General features: G+C 34.8%; 1 protein-coding gene across 25 annotated transcripts in view; it reads left to right on the top strand.

Moving 5' to 3' along the window:
* The window catches only part of MBD5 (methyl-CpG binding domain protein 5), a 423339-nt gene that overhangs the window by 164193 nt on the left and 235210 nt on the right, over positions 1-23936 (top strand). For 20 of the 25 annotated variants that reach the window (XR_011528341.1, XR_011528342.1, XM_070579652.1 and 17 more), the window contains one exon: positions 515-608. The gene's annotated coding sequence lies outside the window, so the exon portion shown is untranslated. Of the gene's footprint in view, positions 1-514; positions 609-3897; positions 3967-23936 lie in introns of all 25 variants that reach the window. The other 5 variants (XM_070579639.1, XM_070579654.1, XM_070579637.1 and 2 more) reach the window with 1 other exon arrangement.

Raw genomic sequence — 23936 nt, forward strand, 5'->3', positions numbered from 1 at the left:
TATCCCCACCAGCAGTGGATGAGGGTTCCCTTTTCTCCACAACCTCTCCAACATTTGTTATTTTTTGTCTAAGTGATTATAGCCATTCTAACAGGTGTAAGATGATATCTAAGTGTAGTTTTGATTTGCATTTCCCTGATGATTATGTGAAGCATCCTTTTATGTGCCTGTTGGCTATCTGTATATCTTCTTTGGAAAAATGTCTGTTTATATCCTCTGCCCTCTTTGATTGGGTTGTTTGTTTTTCTGAAGTTGAGTTCTGTGAGTTCTTATATATTATGGAGACTAACCCTTTTTGGATATATGATTTGCAAATACTTTCTTCCAGTTGGTGTGTTGTTTGGAAAATCTCATTACGGTTTATTTACGTAAAATATACCCGTTGATACATACCTCTTTGCCCAAACTTATCAAAGAAAGTCATAGAGAATTTCAGTATCTGCTTTTATATTTAAAATAAATGAAACAATGTTTATAACCTCAAATTCATGTTATTTTCTTGTTTCTCTTTTAGATGCTTATTGAGGATATCAGTTTCTGCATGTGGGAAGTAGATATTGAAGGTTATATGGTTTACAGACAAGATCTTTAAAAGATAGACACTCCAGGTAAGTAATAACTATAGCCTCGTAAATAATCTCATTTAAATGGTTGAAGTTGCCAGATTGCAATTTGAGTTGCTAAACTTGCTTACTTTTTATCCCCAGCCCTAGCTAAGCAACCTTGCAACCACAATCATTCGTATTCAGACACAAATTTTTATGCCCTAACACTATCTTGACAGGATGTATCAAATTTCATTTATAATGGGCAGTTGATAATATTGATATATTGTTGTGGAAGAGTGCAAACCAATTAAGAATGTAGAAGAAATGCAGTGTCTTACATCAAAACTGTGAGCACAATGTAGTCAGTAAACTTAAAAAAACTGGTTCAACAAAAACCACTATCCACTGTACTTTGTTTTTAAGGTATTCATTAATCAATCCTTAAATATGTTAAGAACTTGTTCTTTAACCACTCCAGAAAACCCAGTTATAGTGTATTGTACTCGTAGTATTATCTCTGAATACCAAATCTCTTTTCACTATTTCTGGAGTCTCCAAAGATTTGTCTTGACCTACCATATCCTTTCATTTAGCATATTTTGTTCATGCCTGCCATGATTGCTTACATACTTACATTACTAAGGAAATTTATAAATACGTTTTGGTAAAATTTTGAGTGACATACAAGGGGTACAAAATGGAAAAAAGGTACTTTAAATAATGTTGCATGTCAGGTGGGTACAATGGAACCTTGGAGAGTATGTGACTTGTGAAAGGCTCTAGAGTCCTTTCTAAGTTGGAATACAAGACCAATAAAATCAGATCTTATGAATTTTTTTCAAAAGAAACCAGACATACAAATTTTGAAAAGTCTTTATTTTTGTTATCAGCATAAAATTTTGCTGTGAAAAAAATCCACTTTTTCCACTGTGTGAACTAAATAAAACAGTTTACCGCCTCTGTTAAGGGAATGTTTTTCCTTTGTTCTATTTTTCTTTATTCTTTTAGAGTGAAAGTACTTAGAGTCTATTTTTTCTCCTTAATTTGTGGTTAGCAGCTTAGTGATTTTGCTAGTTTTCTGTGATGAATATTATTGTCAGAAATAACTTCTCTTGAAAATATAAATGATATTACTTATTTCTAATCCATTTCTACGTGATGAGTTAGTTACTTGGAACAGCTATTTAATCGTTTTCTGAATTATAATAATTAGAAAATTATTTTTACAGTTTCTTCCTTTCCACAGTGTAAAACAGATCCTTCTGATTAAAAAATAATAAGGCATTCCTTTTTTTCTTTGGACCTTTTGCACAGAGAATAGAGTTAATCACACTCCTCAGCTCATGGCACACTGTCATCACTGGTCCATGCAAAGCACTTATTTTATTTATTTATGTATTTTCTTTTATTCTCATTTCCACTCCCATGCTCCTGAGTGAGACCCATAGGAAACCATTCTAATATGATAGTCTAAAATAATATCTACTGTACTCTCCTCTTTTGTTTGTATTTTCATAATATGAGTATTGTTTTATATATATGTATTTCTTAAAGATTTTAAATGAAAATTTTCAAATAGATAAAAAAGAAAAGGAGAGTAATAGTATGTGCCCATCTCTCAGCTTCAACAGTTATCTCATGGTTGAGCTTGTCTTAACTGTTTTTCTACCCTGCCTCTTCCTCCATTTATATTCATGTACATGAAATTTTAATATGCGTAAATGGTATTGTACTATGTATCTCATTGTGTTTCTTACTATTTTATTTTATTAACTTTGTGTTTTTATCATTTATTTATGCTGTTGTGTTTACATTGCTTCTAACTGCTACATAGTATTCCATGGTTTGTAGCTCCCTGTTTTAACTATCCATGTTTCCCAGTGATTGCCACCCAGATTGCTTCCAACTTTCTGTCACAATAAACAATGCCATGGTGAACATTCTCATACTTGTCCTATCATGGAACATTGCAAGGACTTCTTTGGGATATATATCCAGGAGTAGAATTGCTGAGTAATAGGATAGATGTTTAAATATATATATTTGACCAAGTCCTGCCAGATAGTCTATCAAATAAATACTTTGGTCTGTACTTTCGCCAGCAGTAACTCCCTTATCCCTGCCAACCCTTGACATTATCTATCTAGCTTTCTGATATTTTCAGTCTAACGTGTGTAATTTTATAGCTCATTGTTTTAATTTGAATTCCTCTTATTATTAATGGGTTTGAGTATTTCTTCATATTCTTGTTGGCTTTTTGGCTTCCCTCTTCTGAAATTGCTTCTTCATGCTCTTTATTTTTCATAATAAAATCTGTCTCCTGATTAATGTTTTTTTAAAAGTTTATTGTATGCTTTAGATGTTCATTTCCTGTCAGTTTTAGATATTAAAGAAAAATCTACTCCCATTCTTTCAACTTTTTAATTTTGTGCATGATGTTCTTTAAGTACACATCTATATTTTAAGTATTCAGTTAAAAATATTTTCTTGATGTCTTGATGCAGGTGAACAGAAATGCTACTGATTTTTTGAAACTTGATCTTGGTTCTAACAACAGTGCTTAACTCTCTTATTCTTAATGGGTTGTTCTTTTTTCAAGATAGATGGTCATATATCAGCTACAAATAATGACAGTTTTATTGCTGCCCTTCTCATCCTTCTACTTTTACTTCTTTCGTCTTTCCAATACCTGTGATCAGTTCCTCTGGAATTATGTTTAACAGTAGTGGTAACAGTGGGCATCCTCATCTTATACTGAATCCTAAAGAAGGTGCATCTAGTTTTTCACTTAAGTATAATGTTTGCTGAAAGTTTTTAATGTATAATGTTTACCAGATTAAGAAAGGTTCTTCTATTTCTAGCTTGCTACGTATTCTTATAATAAATAGCCATCGAATCCTATAAAATGGTTTTTGTGTATCTGTTAAAATAATCATGTGATATCCTGTGGTATATTAATGTTGTGAATTATATGGATAGAATTTCTAATGTTAAGCCATCTCTGCATTCTTAGTTTACACTCTACTTGATCCTGGTGTATTATTGTATTTGTTTAGCAAATATTTTATTTAGGATTTTAGACTCTATATTCTTAAGTGAAATGTGCTATGATTTTCTTTTCATTTTCCTTTTCTGATTTTGCAGTTAAGATTACATTAGCCTTATGAAATGAGATGGGCAGCTTTTGCTCTTTTTCTATTTTCTAGAACAACTTTATAAGAATTTACTGTTTCTTTAGCATGCATTAAAACTCATGTAAAACTATCTGGTTCTGAGGATTTTTGTGAGAGTTTTTTTTAGGCTATTTATGTCTTTAATGCTTTTTAATCTATTCGGGTGTTTTCCTCAGGTTCTTCAGGCCCCTCCTTCCCCCCCGACCATGTGTACTGATGACACCTGATGCTCTCCCCACCTACAGGTATCGCCCAGACCCAGTTTCCTTTGAGTTAGGAAATGTCTAGACAATCTTGGTGTTTTCATCTAACTCAGCCATATAGTGTTCACTCTCCTTTCGAACTGACCAGGGACTCAATGTCCTAACCCTGACCAGTGGGCTTTGATCTGCCCAGTCTTGCTTCACTTAAGCTCCCACTGCCACAACCTAAATTAATCCTGTACTCCAATAGTTTTCTACTTTCCTATAACCAGAAACTTTGGTTAATAATGCCCTGAGTTGACTTCCTTAAATCCTTTAAAACTATTACCATATTTCTGGTTACATGCGTCAAGGTCATGTAAAAGCTAAGTATTTTGACAATAGAATAAGTAAGGTATTATGTTCGGGGAAGATAAGTGTTGGGAAAAAAATAGGCAATCATCTAGTCTAATGTCCTCTGCAGTAGATACCAAATAGTAGTTAGCTCTGGAAGATTTTCACTTTATCTCCAGAGTTTGGAACTTTAGTACATGTATTATCAGAAGAAAGATTAAAAGTATTTTCACTTACAACACAAAAAAGGAGTAGAGATTATAATTAAGAACTTGAAAGACCTAACAACAACAACAAAATTGTCAATAAGCACATAATATTATTATAATTTTTGATATATTTGAATATGTTTCTGGCATCTTATTTCAGTTTTTCTCACACACTTTGACTGTGTATTTTTATTTCTTTTTAATCCTTTCTTTCTTAAAAAAAAAAAAACCTCTATTTATACATCTCCCCTAAAAAGATTCTTGTACACTCTGGCATCCCTTTGTATCCCTTCCTTTCCCAACTCCCTATGTTGCTATCATCTACTTTAAATTCTAAACTATTGTAGTCAGATTTTCTCTTCTTCTTCACTCTTAACTGTTTTTAATAAATACAACAAACTTTACCAAGATATTTGATAAGCATTGCTTTATACATCTTTTAAACATTTTTTGAATTTGTTTCTCTTTCGGCTGTTTCATTGACAACTGTTTTCTGAGGCCTTGTATGCTTGAAATGTTTGAATGACTGCATATCTGTATATAAAACTCTAGGTTTTAGGTTTCCTTCAATACTTTGGAAATCCGTGATTTTTTTTTCCTGTTATCTCCATGATTTCTTCAAATACTTCTTTCTTTATATTTTTATTTTTCTCTCTATGTCCTTGTTATTCAGATGTAGCACTGACAATCTCTTAGCCTTTCTTTTATATTTTCTTTTTCTTTGTCCTTTTCTTAGTTTTGAAGATTTCCTCAAACTGGTCTTCAAATTCATTAATTTATTCCTCATTTTAATTCTATTCTTTATCCAATCTCTATGTTTCAAATATTATATTTTTTATAATATTTCTACTTGTTTCTTTGTTTTCTTGTTTTTATTACATATTGCTAATATGTTCTCTTATCTCTTTTAGTATGGTTATTAGGCTAATTTTAAATTCTTGGACCATCAGATCTAGCATTTCTGCTTTTCGTAGAATCTGTATGCCAGTATGTTGTTTTTCTTTGGAAGTAGTTGAGCTACTCAAAATGTCTTGATATTTTGACCTGTAAGATCATTTTCCCTGGGGATATTGGCTACTCTATCTGGCATTACATATGGGACAGGCCAGCACCCAGTCCCTGTCATTTGCAGTGAATTCAGAGGATGGGAGGTAGGTAGAAAACCCCCAGGCCACCTAAGAAATCACAGTTACTGATTTATCAAGTGACCAAAATGATACCTCAACTCTGTGCTTTACCATCCACCCCCCCTCCCCCAACTCCCCATCCCACCAGGGAGAAGAAGCATCCAAAGCTGGTGATTGTAATTCACCAACTCTTGATCTGATAGAAAAGGGCAGGGAAATGACTGCCCAAGATTAGTTAGTTCCCACCTGTTTTTCTCAGCTGTCTATAAGTACTCTCTTTACTTCCGAGGGCATTTGTACAGTAGTCTGAGTCCCGACAGATATGGGCGCAGTCATTTTTTGTTTCAGGGCAATACCAGGGAACAATCAAAAGCAGAACTTCAATAGTTCATTTTCTGTTTTGTCTTCTACAGCTTACAGGCTGCCTCTGCCCTAGAACCTCAGGTTCCAAGACCCAAGCACATTCACCAGTTCAGACCAGTCCTCTCCACTACTCAGCTTCAAGTTTTCTTATTTTCTGGCTTTTTTTCTCTGCAGTTCCTGCTAGAGTTGATCTTTGGAGAGGGACCCAGTAGTTTGTCTAGTCCAACAGCTTGGTATTATTTTTCTGGAGGAAACTCTAACAAAAGCATTACATTGTGTGTACTCTTTGACCCAGAGATCACATTTCTTGTGATTTCTCTTAAGTGTATTATCAAGAATTATTTTGTGGCTGACCCAGTGATATATCAGTTAAGTTTGTGTGCTCTACTTCAGCAGCCCAAGGTTTGCCGGTTTAGAGCCCAGGTGCAGACCTTCACACCGTTTATCAAGCCATGCTGTGGCAGGCATTCCACATATAAAGTAGAGGAAGATGGGCACAGATGTTAGCTCAGGGCCAATCTTCCTCAGCAAAAAAAGGAGGATTGGCAGCAGATGTTAGCTCAGGGCTAATCTTGCTCAAAAAAAAAAAGAATTATTTTATCATGATGTGTGAAAACAATTTAAATGTCCAACAATACGAGTTAATTAAATGATGTATATTCATAGAATAAATTATTCTGAGATAATGCACTGTTCATTTTTGTTTAAAAAAAAAAAATGAATGTCCACACACACGTGCACCAAAATGTAATAGATTATCTTTTAGTATAAAATGATGGGTGAATATTTTTGCTGTTCTTTTTTGTACTTTACTAAATTTCTACAGTAAGCGTGTATTGTTTTTGTACTCCAAATTAATGAACAAACAAATACCTATTTTAATAAGGCAAAAGCAGTCAGCTAGAATGTGGGAGATTGGATATGCCAAGCATTTAGTTTGCATTTTTCTTCTCTATTTGTTCACGTAATTTTTGTCTGAAAGTTTGAAATCAAGGAAAAATTATTGGCTTATATAATTTTTGTTGCTTTATCAGAATAAGTAAACTAATTCATCTGAATGGTCAGATATGTTTTTCTTGGAGGTGTAAGGTATACTGGACATCACAGTGATTATACTTATTTAGAAGGCTTCCTTGACCTCTCTGGGCTTTCATACATAGCCCTTACATGTTGATATTTCGCATTATTTCCATACCTCTATTAAAGTAATTTTGAAACTAATTATCTTCTTTGTCTTCAGCTCTAACATCCTCATGAAGAACATCTAGTGCCTACTTGATCATGTATCCCCATACATATGGCACATAGAATATTAGGAATGGGAAAGGATGATTGGAGCTGGCAGTTAGATCATTGGTTTAGTTTCAGTATAGTACTATAGAGAAAGTCAGGGAGGATGAAAAATGAGTAGAAGGAAAGAAAATGGAAACAGTCACAATTCTCCCATGAGGTTTGTCAACAAGAGGGTAGATTGCAATATCATGGAGGAAATACTTTACAGGGCCCTGAACATTACCAAAATCAAATTGCCCTCAAGGGAATAAAGAAAATCTAATGCGGTGATGAAGAAAAGAGGCTCAAATTAAAATAGAGACTTATGATTATTAAATAGCAGATTATTTTGCTATTGAGGTTTGGGAAAAGTCAGTCACCTGTTTTTTTTCCCTATGAGTTCTTATCCAAATTGAGCATAGATATACAGAACCAGATGGGAAGACAACTAATTCTGGATACTTAACAAAACCATAAGAGTCTTCAGAACATGTGACCCCAAGCCAAGAAAAGATAGTTAATAGAAACAGACCCGGAAATGATAGTGATGATATAATTAGCAAAGACTTTAAAACAGCTGATTGTGCACATATTCAAGGATTTAAAGAAAAACATTAAAATAATGTGTGTAGAAAATATAGAATTTGCCATATGTGAAATGAAATATCCACTGGATATGTTTAGCAATGCATTAATACTGCAGATAAGATGATAAGTGGACTTAAGAAATTATCCAAACCAAAGCAGAGAGTAAGACAACTGAAAAAAAATGAATAACACCTCATTGTCCTACTACCGTGTGGTCTAAAAAATGTGTAATTGGAGTTCCAGGAGGAAGAAATATTTGAAGAAATAATGGCGAAAATTTTTCCATATTTGATGAAAACTATAAACTCCTGATTCCAAGAAGCTCAACTAACTCCAAACAAGAAAGAAAACCACACCGACACATCATGTCAGAAAACTAATGATAAAGAAAAAATCATAGAAGCCCAGAACAAAAGCCACATTACATACAAAAGAACCCCAAAGATAATTATTTGCTGACTTCTCATCAGAAACAATGAGAATCAGAAAACATTGGAATGAGATCAGCACTGAAAGAAGAAAGCTATAAACTTAAAATTCTATATACAGCAAAAAGCATATAAAATAATGATGTTTTCAGACAAAATCACCACAAAGCAGGTGAAAGAGTTCATTGCCAGCAGACTTGTGTTACAAGAAGTGCTAAGTGAAGTCTTGGGGCAAAAGAAAAACATTAGATGAAATATAGTCCACACAAAGGAACAAAGAGCCCCAGAAGTGGGAAATATATGGGTAAATATAAAAGACTGATTTTTTCTCATTTAAATTTTTTAAAAGACAATTGATTGTTTAAATCAAAAACAGTAATAAAAAATAAGAGCAAATATTGTGAAGGTTATAGTGTTTGTAGTAGTAAAATGTATGACAAGATTGCAAAAAATGGGAGAGAGAAATGGAAGTATAATTTCATAATATTCTTACATTATTCAAGATGTGGTGTGCTGGTTTGTAAAGGTAGTCTGTAATAAGTTAAAAATGCATGTCTAAACCCCAGAATAACCACTAAAGATATAAAATAGAGATATAGCTAATAAGTTCATAGAGGAGATAAAGTGGAATACTAAAAAACTGAATTAGTTCAGAAGAAGGCAGGAACAGAGGATGAAAGAAGAGATGGTTCAAATAGAAAATAAATAGCAAGATGACAGATTTATATCCAATTACATGATAATTATGTTAAATGTAAATTTTCTAAACACTCCAATGAATTGGTACGTTTTGTTAGACCAATAAAAACCCAGTAAACAATTCTATACTACAAGGATTGGCAAACTTTTTATCAAAGGGCCAGATAGTAAATATTTTAGGCTTGAGGGCCATGCAGTTTCTGTTATACTACTCAATTCTGCTGGTGTAGCTAGAAAAACAGCGATAGACAAAATGTAAACAAGTAAGTATGTCTGTGTTCCAATAAAACTTTACAAAGAAACCACCTGGTCCTTGGACCATAGTTTGCCAACCCCTGGTGTACTTGATAGAGGAAGTGCCTTTTAAATATCAAGACACAGGTAGGTTAAAAGTAAAATGTACCAGGGCGGTCCTGTGGCCAAGTGGTTAAGTTCACATGCTCCGCTTCGGTGGCCCATGGTTTTCCTGGTTTGGATCCAGGGCTCGGATGTGGCACCACTCATCAAGCCATGCTGAGGCAGCATCCCACATAGCACAATCAGAAGGACCTACAACTAGAATATACAACTATCTACTGGGGTGCTTTGGGGAGAAGGAGAAGAAGTAAAAGAAGAAGCAAATAGGCAACAAATGAAAGCTCAGGTGCCAATCTTTAAAAAAAAAAAAAAGTTACATGTACCATGCAAATGCATGTTATCAGAAAGTTAAAGTGGCTAAGTTAATATTAGACAGAGTAGACATCTGGACATCTTTGCCAGAGATAAAGAGGAAATTTTAAAATGATAAATGTAGTTCATCAAGAGGGCATACTGTCCTAAATGATAATAAACAATAGATCTTAAAAATAAATGAAGCAAAAACTGATAGAGTTGAAAGGAGAAATAGACAAATTCACAGTTATTAGTTAGATGTTTCAACCTTCCCGTCTCGACCTTCCTGTCTCAACAATTGTCATAACAAGTAAACAGAAATCAGTAAGTAATATAGAAACCTTGAACAGTAAAAACCCACCTGACTTAATTGACTTTTATAGAACGTATACTCAGTAACAGCAGAATATACATTCTTTCCACTATGCATAGAACATTTACCATGATACACCATGTGCTGGGCCATAAAACAAGTCTCAGTAAATTTTTGAGGATTGAAATCATCCAGACTTTGTTCTCTGGAAAAAAAAAAAAACAGAAAGAACTGAGTTACAAATGAGTAACCAAAAAAAGCATGAACAATTCCCAATTATTTGGAAATTAAGCACCACACTTCTAAATAACCTATGAGTCAAGAAAAAATCATAAGGAAAATTAGAAAATATCTTTAACTAAATGATAATGAAAACACAACATATTAAAATTTGTAGAATGTAGTTAAAGCAGTGCTTAGAGTGAAATTGATAATTTTAAGAAAAAGAAAAGCAAATTAAACCCAAAGTAACTAGAAATAATGAAATAATGTAAAACCAGAAATCAGTAAATTAGGAAACATCAAATGGTAGACAAAATCAATGAAAGCAAAAGATGGTTCCTTGAAAATATCAATAAGATTGATAAACCTCTTGCTAGACTGATCAAGAAATGAAAAAGAGAGAGAAAGAGAGAAAAAACCATCCAAATAGCCAGTGGAGAATTATGACAACCCTCAGCTTGTTGAGTTATGTAGTTTTTTATCTTATGTTTCTTTGTTTTCTCCTTATTTGTTATTTGTGTCTCTGTTCTGCTTTTTTGTTTAGTAATTACCCTGAGGTTTGTATTCAAAATCTCGTGGGTAAGATAGTCCCTTTTCTGATGGCCTCTAATTTCCTTAGACTAAACCAATTCAGTCTCTTTCCTCTTCCCCTCCTAAGTTGTTTTTCTCACATCTTATTTCATCTTGTGTTGTGAGTTTGTGGTTAAAATGACAAGATTATCTTTGTTTTCGGTGTTTTCCTTCCCTTGGTCTTTAATGCTGTACTTGAGTATTTGCCATCCTGCTCTGATTTGGGCTACCTATTGATCTCCTTACTCCACACTTTGTAACCCCTTTCTCTGTCTGTTTGTTTTTTTTTTTCAGGGCCTTCTTGAGGATTTATTGCCCGGGGGCGGGGGGGGGGGGTGTCTCATGGCTATGAGCTCCCTTAGCTTATGTTTGTCTGGGAAAGTTTTTATTTCTCCATCATATCTGAAGGATATTTTTGCTGGATAGAGTATTCTTGGCTGAAAGTTTTTGTCTTGCAAATATTTGAATATATCATTCCACTCTCTGCTAGCCTGTAAGGTTTCTGCAGAGGAATCTGCTGAAAGCCTGATGGGGGTTCCTTTGTAGGTTATTTTCTTCTGCCTCGCTGCCCTTAGTGTTTTTCTTTGTCATTCAGTTTTACCAGTTTCACTACTATATGCTTTGCAGTAAATCTTTTTACATTGACATATTCAGGAGATCTGGCAGCCTCTTCCACATGGATTTCCTTCCCTAGGTTTGGGGAGTTCTCTGCTATTATTTCTTTGAGCAAGCTTTCTACTCCATTCTTCTCTTCTCCTTCTGGAATACCTATAATTCTTATGTTGCATTTCCTCATTGAGTCAGGTATTTCTCAGAGACTTTCTTTATTTAGTCTTAGTTCTCTCTCCTCCTCTATCTGGAGCATTTCAACCTATCTATCTTCAATTATGCTGATATGCTCCTGTATGGTGTCCACTCAAGCATTCAGGGAATCCATATTTTGTTTTATTTCTTCCATTATGTCTTTCTGTCTAACATTTCTGATTGATTCTTCTTTATAGTTTCAATCTGTTTTGTGAAGTAGCTCCTGAACTCATTAAATTGTTTCTCTACATTCTATTTTACCTCATTGAGTTTTTTGATGATAACTGTTTTGAATTGGTTGTCATTTAGATTACATATTTCTGCATCCTTAGGACTGATTTCTGGGTACTTGTCATTTTCTCTCTGGTCTGGAGATCTAATGTGTTTGATATTGCTAGAGAGAGTGGCTCTGTTTTTTCACATCCTGGTGTTATTTGGTCATAGTTACCACCTGTTGCCACTGGGTAGGGGTCAAGAGCCACATATTCTGAGCCCTCTGCCTTCGGCTGAAATCCCAGGGCCTGGAGCGGCACTGAGCAGGTGGGGGGAGGAGCACTTTCTCCCATGTGCTCTTAGGGTTTTTTCCCTCTGCTCTTGCTATCTGCTCTCCTGGGGTGTTGGCTTGATAAGGTCACCCCCGCCCCCCGCAAAAGCTTTCACCCTAGTAGAGGGCTTCTCTCTAGGTTGCAAGGGCTCTCAGGAGTCTTTGATGTTCCCGCAAATGAACATCCCCTTCCCCATTCCTTCCTCTCAGAGGCCACCCGTGGTCCCTGATCACAGTCTTTAGGGGTGGGAGAGAAGTTTTCTCTTACCTCGTTCCACCTCCTCCAAGGGGGGCTCTAGCCTCTCCGCCCTCAGTTGTATGGCTGCGTGGGTCTCACTGACATTTTTTGTGTTGTGTTTGGATGTCCTCTGTTGGAGTATGAATGTCCTTTTCCTTGTATATTGAAGGGGAAAGATTACTGGGAAAACTCATTCCACCATGATGCTGTCATCACTCCAGCCCTCAACTTAACTGAGTCACATTATTACAGTGTGGCCTGGCTGCAGTCTGGTAGCACAGGTGTCATTCTGGGATCCCTCTTCTTTCATAGGATACCCTTTTTCTCTCCTATGTTGAAACTCCTGACTCTTAAACCTTTTTTTTTTTTTAAATCTTGCACTCTCATTTTTGTGGAGCAAGTCCTCCAGGAGCTTCTTGAGAAAGGATGTGTAATTTTTCGTTCTCACTAAGTTTTAAACTTTCGTAGACATTAGATCTTTCCACTTTGGTTTCATTTATATTGTCTTAATCTGTCATGTCTTGTAAAGGTAATTAGACCTATTTGAATATGTTTTTGTGCCACCATTAAAAAATATTCTCTCTTTCCTTTATTTAGTACCTATACCTACATGAGGGAAATATTCTGAAAAAGTCTTTCATAAGAAATAAAATTCCAGAAGGCATTGCTATTAAAAGAATCAATCCCCTTGGATAAATCTTGTTACCAAGAGTTATGTTCACCAAAATAGATATGTCTCCATTTGTATAGATTTCTTCTAAGTTGAATTAAGATTTTTTTCATCACTAATATCAATAAGACAGTACCTCAGAAATTTGGTGTCTCTTGAGAAACACAAGGATATGGACAATCTTGTAGCCCAAGTGGTCAATGGGAAATCTGTGAGCTGAAGACAGCCCTGATTCCCATTGTTATTTCGTATGAATTTGAATGGAAATTGCCTAATTCATTCACAGTGATTGGGACTATTTTACTGTGTCAAACAACAGGTATTTTTCTTTAGGCCAAGTAGTGTGTGTGTGGAAAAATATATATGTATATATTTTACATAGATAATATATACATATTATAGCTTTTAATGTTCCTCCATTAACATTTACCAAACTTGGGAAATTAATAGTTATTACTTGAAAAAATATATGGCAAATTATATTTGCCAAAACTGGACACAGAAATATTTCTGATCCAACATGCTCTTCCAGAACCTTCCCACTCTCTGATCCAGAGGTAGAATCTGTTTCCTTCTCCCTGAAATTTGGCTGCCTCGATGAGTGCAATGCAGTGGAAGTGACACTAGGTAGCTTCAGAAGCTTAATCTTGAAAAATACTACTGTTCTGCTTGGCTCTGTCTGTCTTGGGATGCTCACCCTTAGAACCCCAAACCCAGGAAGCCCAGGCCACATGAGAGGCCACCACCACACCAGGCATGATTGAGCAAGTCTCAGATGATTCAGTGCCAGGTCTTTGAGCTGCCCCAGATGGCACCAAACGGAGCAGAGACAAGTTATCCCTGCTAAACTCTGCCTAAACTTGTAAACAATGTAAGTGTTGTTATTGTGCAGCGATAAGTAGCTGATACAGAAAGGGTTCTGTTTTCAAATAAGTCTGGAAAATATTGAACAGCAAAGGAAGTTTCTTTCCTACAGGAAAGCCTTCAATATGCTAATATGTGTGATGCTCTCCAAGAAGATCATAGAGTATGCGTCTTGCATAGAGCATTCCATATGTCATCATTTGAGAATGCTTTTCCATAGTCATCATTTTAATGGCTATGTATTCTATTAATAAACCATCATGCTCTTCATTCTTCTGTTCTTGAACATTTACTTACTTACAGCATTTTACTATTGCGTGTATTTTAGTAAAAACTTATATTTTATTGTTATTATTTCCATAGACTCTATTCTTTGGAGTAGAATTACTATGCCATAGCATCTGAATTTGTTTTTAAAGATTTTATTTTATTTTTTATTTTATTTATCTTTTATTTTTCATTCTTCTCCTCAAAGTCCCCCAGTGCATAGTTGTATATTTTAGTTGTGAGTGCTTCTAGTTGTGGCATGTGGGACACCACCTCAGCATGGCTTGATAAGTGGTGCTAGGTCCATGCCCAGAAACTGAACTGGCAAAACCCTGCACTGACAAAGTGTAGTGTGCGAACTTAACCACTCGGCCACAGCTAGACCCATAGCATCTGAAATTTTTAATGACTAGCTACACTAACTTCTTAAAAATTAAAGTATTTTATATTACCATGACCAATACAGATCGTATCTTTTTCTCCAAAGCCTTAATAGCTTTTAACATTTTTCTTTTTTTTTTTCATTGCTAAAATGTAAAGTTGAACTGCAAAGTTGTTTTGGTTTGAATTTCTTTATCAGGATTGAACAAGATTGAACCCTTTTTAGTTGCCTTTTTGTTTTTGGTATTGTATCCTCCATGTTTAGCACTCCAGTTGCCTGGGTCCTTATGGCCTCGTAAGAGCTCCATCACTGAATACCTAGTTTTGTTCCTCAGTGTCTCTGCTTTGGTTTCCTCATCTGTAAAATGGGGATATGAGTATTACCTATCTCAGGTTGTTGTAAGTAGTAAATAAAGTAATCACATAAAGCACTTGACTTGCTTTTCTGTATTATGATATTATTTTAAACACTCAGAATTCTCAGTAAGTTTAGATTTTCTTGTACAGAGAAATTATAATGGTTTTATGTTTTTACAATTTCTTTGTATATATTAGATATAAGAACTTGGCTATATTTTTCTCATTGTTGTTTTCCTTCTTCTCTGTTGATTTCATTGTATAAAATTTATAAATGTTTATGTGGTATTTTCTTCTGCTTCAGTAGCAAAATTAGCTGCCACCTACCTATGGAATTAAAATGCTTTTCTGTGATTTTATTTATTCTTTCAATAAAGCACCATGCTATGAACTATATTGGATGCAGGAATCACAATAAGACATGGTGCCTTTCATTAAGTAGCTTCTAATGTAGTCTGAGAGGACTATGTCAATCAGAGTTCTCCAGAGAAACAGAATTACTAAGGGATATATATGTTATGAGTATGTGTGTGTGTGTGTGTGTGTGTGTGTGTGTAAAGAGATTCATTTCAAGGAATTGGCTTACACAATCATGGGCTGGCAAGTATGAAATTTTCAGGGCCAACCAACAGGCAGAAACTCTCAGACATGAACTGATGCTTCAGTCTAGAGGCAGAATTTCTTCCGGGAAATCTCGGCTTTGTTCTTACATCCTTTGAACTGATTGGACGAGGCTCATCCAAATTGTATAAGATAACCTCTTTTACTTAAAGTCAACAGATTCTGGATGTTAACGTCTATAAAAAACGTCTATAAAATACCATCACAGCAACTCCTAGATTAGTGTTTAACTGAGTAACTATACTATAGCCTATCCATGTTGATGCAGAAAACTAACCATTACAAAGGCAAATAATGTGGCAGACTTTTGATGGTAATTTTAATATGAATATATTTCAGCATTTCAGGATTCTTTAATTGTGGCATTTAATTGTGCATTAAATTGTGGCATTTAAAAGAAAAACAAATAATAAATGCACTAATATGTTAAAGGGGAAAAGCTTTGTTATCAATATAGATTCTACGGATTTCTTTATTGATACACTTCTGTATTACATATTTCCTATGAGTGTCTACTCTACAAAAAAACAGATGTACAGTATACAAAGTATGGCTAAGTAAAATGTTTTGACTTTAAAACAAATTTATCATGCCATCCAAATGAGTGTTAAATCCTCCAAAATAGTTATCTTGGGAGATTATAGTTTATCTGATGATGTTAACATTTCTTAATATGTTCCAGAATTGCCTTCTGAGCCTGAAATGCATTCTTTTGACTATATTGATAGTTCCTTTGCCTTCTTCAAACATTTTCCTAAGTTTTACCTCCTCAATAAGGCCTGTCTGACCGTTCTATTTTCTTTCTGTTTTTTAAGACCTACTCTCTTAGCAACTTTCAAATATGCAATACAGTATTATTAACTATAGTCACCGTGGTGTACATTACAACCACATGACTTATTTGTAACTAGAAATTTGTACCTTTTGACTCCCCTCATCCATTTCACACCCCACACACACACACACACACACACACGCACACTGCTGGCCACCACCAGTCTCTTCTCTGGTATGTATGAGCTCGTTTTTTTCTTTTTTTTAGATGCCATATCTAAGTGAGATCATATAATATTTGTCTTTCTGTGTCTTATTTCACTTAGTATAATGCCCTCAAGGCCCATCTGTGTTGTCTCAAATGGCAAGATTTCATTCTTTTTTATGAATGAATAATATTCCAGTGTACATATATATATATACCACATTTTCTTTATCCATTCATCCATTGGTGGACACTTAGGTTGTTTCCATGTCTTGGCTATTGTAAATAATCCTACAATGAACATGGAGGTGTATATATCTTTTCAAGTTAGTGTTTTTGTTTTCTTCAGATAAATACCCAGAAGTGGAATTGCTGGATCTATGGCAGTTGTATTTTTAATTTTTTGAAGAACCTCCCTACTGTGTTTCATAATGGCTGCACCAATTTACATTCCCACCAACAGTGCACAAGTATTCCCTTTGCTCCACATCCTTGCCAACATTTGTTATTTCTTGTCTTTTTGAGAATAGCCATTCTAACAGGTGTGAGGTGATATCTCATTGCTGTTTGGATTATCATTTTCCTGTTGATTGGTAATATCGAGCATCTTTTCATGTGCCTGTTGCCCATCTGTATGTCTTCTTTGGAAAAATGTCTATTCAATTCCTTTGCCCATTTTTTTAATCAGATTGTTTGTTGTTTTGCTGAGTTCTATGATTTCTTTATATATTTTGGATATTAGCCCTTTATCAGATGTATGATTTGCAGATATTGTCTACCATTCAGTAGTTTGCTTTGGCTATTTGGGGTCTTTTGTCATTCCATACACATTTTAGGATTGTTCTATTTCTGTGAGAAATGCCATTGAAACTTTGATAGGGATTGCATTGAATATATAGATGGCTTTCAGTAGTATGGACATTTTAACAATATTCTTTCAATTCATGAGCACTGAATATCTTTCCATTTATTTCTGTCTTCTTTCATTAATGTCTTATAGTTTTCAGTTTACAGGTCTTTCATCTCCTTGGTTAAACTTATTCCTAGATATTTTATTCTTTCTGATGTAAGTGTAAATGGGAATGCTTTCTTAATTTCTCTTTCTGATGGCTCATATTACTGCATAGAAAGACTCTGGCTAGAATTTTCATGTTGAATGAAAGTGGCAAGAGTTGGCATCTTTGCCTTGTTCCTGATCTTAGAGGAAAAGCTTTCGGCTTTCACAATTGACTATGATGTTAGCAGCGGGCTTGTCTCATGTGGCTTTATTATGTTGAGGCATGTTCCTTCTATACTCAGTTTCTTAAGAATTTTTATCATGAATGGATGCTGGATTTTGTCAGATGCTTTTTCTGCGTCTGTTGAGATGATCATATGATTTTTATCTCTCATTTTGTTAATGTGATATATCACATTGATTGATTTGCAGATGATAAACCATCCTTACACCCTTGGAATAAATCTTGCTTGATCATGGTGTGTGATCCTTTTAATGTATTGTCGAATTTTGTTTGCTAAAATTTTGTTGAAGATTTTTTAATCTATGTTCATCAGGGATATTAGCCAGTAATTTTCTTTTCTTGTGGCATCCTTGTCTGGTTTTAGTGTCAGGGTAATGCTGGGCTTGTAAAATGATTTTGGAAGTGTTCCTTCCTCCTCTATTTTTTGGAAGAATTTGAGAACTGTGGTGTTAATTCTTCTTTGAATGTTTGGTAGAACTCAACCAGTGAAGTTCTCTGGTCCTGGACCTTTATTTATTGGGAGGTTTTTGATTACTGATTCAATCTCCTTACTAGTAATTGATCTGTTCAGGTTTTCTGTTTCTTCATAGTTCAGTCTTGATAGTTATATGTTTCTAGGAATTTTCCTATTTCTTCTAGGTTGTCAAATTTGTTGCCATATAATTGTTGATAGTTATGACTTTGTATTTCTGTAGTATCAGCTGTAATATCTCCTCTTTCATTTCTGATCTTATTTGAGTCTTTTTTTTTCTTAGTGTGTCTAGCTAAATATTTTTCAATTTTGTTTATCTATTCAAAGAACAAGCTCTTAGTTTCATTGATCTTTCCTATTGTATTTTTAGTCTTTATTTCATTTATTTCCACTCTAATCTTTGTTATTTCCTTCCTTTGGGCTTCATTTGTTATTCTTTTTCTAATTCCTTGTGGTGTAAAGTTAGGTTGTCCATTTGAGATTTTTCTTGTTTTTTGATGTAGTTGTTTTTCGCTGTGAACTTCCCTCTTAAAACTGATTTTACTGTATCCCATAAGTTTTGGTATGTTGCATTTCCATCTTCATTTATCTCAGGGTATTTTTGATTTCTCTTTTGGTTTATTTTTTGACCCATTGGTTATTTGGTAGCATTTTGTTTAATCACCATGTATTTGTAAATTTTCCAGTTTTCTTGTAAGACTATTCTATTTTAAATTGAAACCCTCTTTCACTTTACCTTGCTTTCTTTTTTCCCAAAGCACTTGAATTTTCCAATGCATTATGTAATGTACATATTTATTATCTACCCACACTAGAAGCTAATCAACACTAAGGCAAGGATTTTGCAATCTAATATAGATACTTTCTTAAGGAGCTTGCAGATATAAAATCTCAGTTTTGATAAAATTGTAACGTGTAAAGCAAGTATAAATCAAACTTAAATTGTGTTCAAACAGAAATATGATCTTGTCTCACCACACAAGAAATAACATGTTATATATGTACCGATGAGCTCTAAAAATACTTAGAACATCATAAAGGCAAACTTTAAAAGCAAAAACGTCTAAAGAAACACTTTTGACTTAAAGTTTGCCTTCATATGCTTTTTTTTTTTAACTAATAGAGGCCTTTTTTTTTTTTTTTTTTTTGGTGAGGAAGATTGGCCACGAGCTAACATCTGTGCCAGTCTTCCTCTATTTTATATGTGGGATGCCACCACAGCATGGCTTGATGAGCAGTGTGAAGATATGCACCTAGGATGTGAACCTGCCAACCCCAGGTCACTGAAGCGGAGCGTGCAAACTTAACCACTATGGCACCAGGCCAGCTCTTAGAAGCAATTTTTTTAAGCTGCTTTAAAACTTTTTTAAATTAAGCATTGGAAACATCATCTAGTTAGTTATTCATTTAAAAAATACATCTATGCACCAACTATTTGCTGAGGATTATTTTAGGAGCTGGCGCAAACAGTAAAGGAGACAAAGTCACTGCCCTCATGGAGCTTACTACTGGTTGTGGGAGACAGACACTAAGCAAGTCAATAATTAAATAATGTGATTTTAAAAAGTGACATGTTCTAAAAAGGAAATAAAATATGGTAAGCAGATAGAGGGTCATGGGGAGTTGGGAGTGCTATTTTAGATAAGATGATCAGGGAAGACTTCTTTGAGGAAATGATGTTTACGCAGAAACCTCCTGAATGATGGAAGTGGGAGCCATGTCTGGGGAAAGAGTGGCCCAGGCAGCAAAATGGAATGGCAGATGAAAAGGCTGTTGGGTCAGCAAGAACTGATGTGTTTGAGACATAGCAGGAAACCTTGTGTGCTGGCATGGAGAAAGTGGAGGCAAGAGTGGTTTGAAATATGACTGAAGAGATAGGAGGGGCCAGACATGTAAAGGCATTAGAGGTCATGTCATGTTAAGCAATTTTAAATTTAAGTTTTGTTTTAACCATAAAAAGAAGTGATTGATGGGTTTTGAGCATGAGATTGATGTGATTTGTGAAATTTAAAATATCTTTGGAAAACATTGAATGATAACTTTGGTGTTTTATTTAAAAAGCAACTATTTAAAAACCATAGAATAATAGATTGATTATTTTTTACTGTAAAAATTTTTAAATGATTAGAAAAAGTCCAAAAATTAAATTAAAAGGCACTTGAAAACCTAAGAATTAGTATTTGGTAGCTACAACAAGGAAGATTTTCTTATCGTACAAAGAGTGCTAACAATCCAATATGGAAAAGACAAATCATTTTTATAAAAGACATGAACATGCACTTTATCAAAGAAGAAATGCAAATGGCTAATAAGCATATGAAAATGTTCGATTTTCCAACCTCCCCCTTGCACTGTGGTAACATTTTTCTAGTGATTAATTGCTGCCTGTTACTATGTTTTACTATTCTTTTCATTCTCTTTTCTTAGAGTATCTTTGTTATCAGAGCTGTGCTAGTTCCTTTTTTATTACTCATGACTGATTGTAATGGTTTTTGCTGGCTAGCCATTTTCAAGAGGGGGTGTGTGTGTGCATGTGCTTGCATGTTTATAGAAAGTGTGAAAGTAAAGGAGGGTCCAGAGTATTATTCTAGGTTTACTAGTCTTCACAAGGGAATAATCTTCTATGCTGCTACAGACAAAAAAACTTTCAGTAAAAGTGACTTGTCTCTGTATTCTTTGTGTAGCCCCCACCTTCTCTGCTTCTGTAAACTTAACTGTCTGGTGGATTCTACTGGCAACTCAGCTCACCTCTGTCCCCATACCTGTGATCCAGACAAGGCTTGTGGCAACTTAGGGTGTTATATACCTTAAGGGCATATTTTTTGTTGTCATTTTTTGGGATCTGCACTGTGGGGGTCCTTTTCCATTATATTTCACTAAGACTGCTTCTCTTCACTTACTCTCATGTGGTTCCTGCTAGATCTCAGCTACTTTTGTCTGTTTTAGAGTTTGGGGATTATATCTGAATCCTAATATTGATGAAAATATACTGTATGAGTTTCTCTGTGAAAGAAGGAAAGAAAATAGGAAGGGAGGGAGGGACAGATAGACGGACAGAGAGGCAGAGAGAGAAGAGAGAAAATGAATAAAGCAATGAACTCTAGGAGCAAAACTCATGATCCAGAAAGCCAGAACTCTGGGAAAGACATTGGAAAGAGAGGAGAAGATGAATTATGAGCTGGCTAAACTTAGGAAAGAGGTATTTATTTCAAAGATGAAATTGGAAAAACCATTGGACAATATGGAAAGTACCTTAAAGAATATAAAAGATTAAAATGAGAAGAATGAATAAAACAAACCAAAGAAAGAATAAAATGTTTAGAGACAAAATTTTATTGTATGTATATAGATAGGTAAGCAGAGATAGAGACATTAAAGGAAAAAAACCAAAGTAATAGAAAAGAATAAATATTTAAGGAAAAAATTTAATAACACTTTTAGAAAATAGAAGACAATTTGAATCCACATATTGAAAACGCACCATGAGCCAGGGAAAATTAACCTAGAACTGTCAATACTGAGGCATGTCCTCATGAAGTTACTGGACTTTAAATATGAAGAAGGAGTGATCAAGTCACTGATAAAAGGGAAAAATATTGTGGCTTATCTCTGATTTATCTACATCACCATTTAGTGCCAGTGGATAGTGGAGTAACATCTACAGGATCTTGAAGAAAAGAAAGTAATTCAGTCGAACCATCTTCAGGTATAAAGACTACAGACAGTTTTGAACTTGGAGAATATTGTGTCAAATGTGCCCTTCTTGAAAAAATTCCTAGAAAATGAACTAATGCCAACCAGATGGAAATAACTAGAACAATTGCCACAGAAGGGTGAATAGTGAGCACTGAAAGGATTTAACTGTAAAATAAAGACTAAAGCGAAGGTAGGACTCAGAGTTAAAGAATAAGATGTAAACACTATATTCACTGAAATTAGAAATGATATACTACCTTGATCTATTTTCTCCCCTTTCCTCTCAGTTTTTGTAGTTGTAAGTTTGTTGATTTCTACCTCTTTAATACTTGCAAGTCAAAGAATGTCAATTAAAGCTGCAAATACAAAAAGCATAAGCAGAATTTAATAGTACGAAGACAAACATTGAAAAATATTAACTGAAATATGAAGCAGAAAGAGCAGGAACAAAGTATCAGAAAATATACTAATAGCAAATTCCTTATAGAAGTGGACTAACAGTTCTTGAATACAGAAATAAAAGACAAAGCTATATAAATTGGATAATTTAATTTTTTTTTTTTTTTAAGATTTTATTGTTTCCTTTTTCTCCCCAAAGCCCCCCGGTACATAGTTGTGTATTCTTCGTTGTGGGTTCCTCTAGTTGTGGCATGTGGGACGCTGCCTCAGCGTGGTCTGACGAGCAGTGCCATGTCCGCGCCCAGGATTCAAACCGACGAAACACTGGGCCGCCTGCAGCGGAGCGCGCGAACTTAACCACTCGGCCACGGGGCCAGCCCCTGGATAATTTAATTTGTAAATGCAAAGTTGCATAGAGTTATAAATACAACTACTGGAACAAAAATACAGAGGAACTATACATGGAGAGAAAAGAGATGGATAATGATAAAATATTTTCTTAAAAAATGCAGAAAACAAGTTAAACAAATAACAGAACAAAGACCAATTCTATTTATCAGATGCCCACTGTCACAATTATTATTTAGCATTGTACTGAAGAGAATCAGCCAAGAGAAAAATTAATGTAAATGGGCTTAACTTGTGTTAGTTTTTTAAACAGTGGATTCCAACCAAATCACAGAACAAAATTCTATTCATTGATATATGCAAGAAACACAACTAAAGTGGTTTAGAAATTTTGGAAACTAAAGAAGTACAAAAATTAAGCCCGATAAAGGAAAACAAATACTTCAGTCAGACCGGAGGAATCAGTCCACATAAACATCAAATGGGATGAACAAAGTCATTTTTTTTTTTTTTTTTTTTTATTAATGTTATGATAGATTACAACCTTGTGAGATTTCAGTTGTACATTTTTGTTAGTCATGTTGTGGGTACACCACTTCCCCCTCCGTACCCTCCCCCCACCCCCCCTTTTCCCTGGTAACCACCAATCAGATCTCCTTCTCAATATACTAATTTCCACCTATGAGTGGAGTCATATAGAGTTCGTCTTTCTCTGACTGACTTATTTCGCTTAACATAATACCCTCGAGGTCCATCCACATTGTTGTGAATGGGCCAATTTCGTCTTTTTTTATGGCTGAGTAGTATTCCATTGTGTATATATACCACATCTTCTTTATCCAATCATTAGTTTCTGGGCATGTAGGCTGGTTCCACGTCTTGGCTATTGTAAATAATGCTGCAATGAACATAGGGGTGCAACGGACTCTTGAGATATCTGAAATCAGGTTCTTAGGATAGATACCCAGTAATGGGATGGCTGGGTCATAGGGTATTTCTATTTTTAACTTTTTGAGAAATCTCCATACTGTTTTCCATAGTGGCTGTACCAGTTTGCATTCCCACCAACAGTGTATGAGGGTTCCTCTTTCTCCACAACCTCTCCAACATTTGTCGTTCTTGGTTTTGGATGTTTTTGCCAATCTAACGGGGGTAAGGTGATATCTTAGTGTAGTTTTGATTTGCATTTCCCTGATGATTAGCGATGATGAACATCTTTTCATGTGTCTATTGGCCATATTCATATCTTCTTTTGAGAAATGTCTGTTCATGTCCTCTGCCCATTTTTTGATCGGGTTGTTTGTTTTTTTGTTGTTAAGTAGTGTGAGTTCTTTGTATATTATGGAGATTAACCCT

The sequence above is a fragment of the Equus przewalskii genome, chromosome 17 (genome assembly GCF_037783145.1).
Source record: "Equus przewalskii isolate Varuska chromosome 17, EquPr2, whole genome shotgun sequence".
In the NCBI taxonomy this organism is placed as follows: domain Eukaryota; kingdom Metazoa; phylum Chordata; class Mammalia; order Perissodactyla; family Equidae; genus Equus; species Equus przewalskii.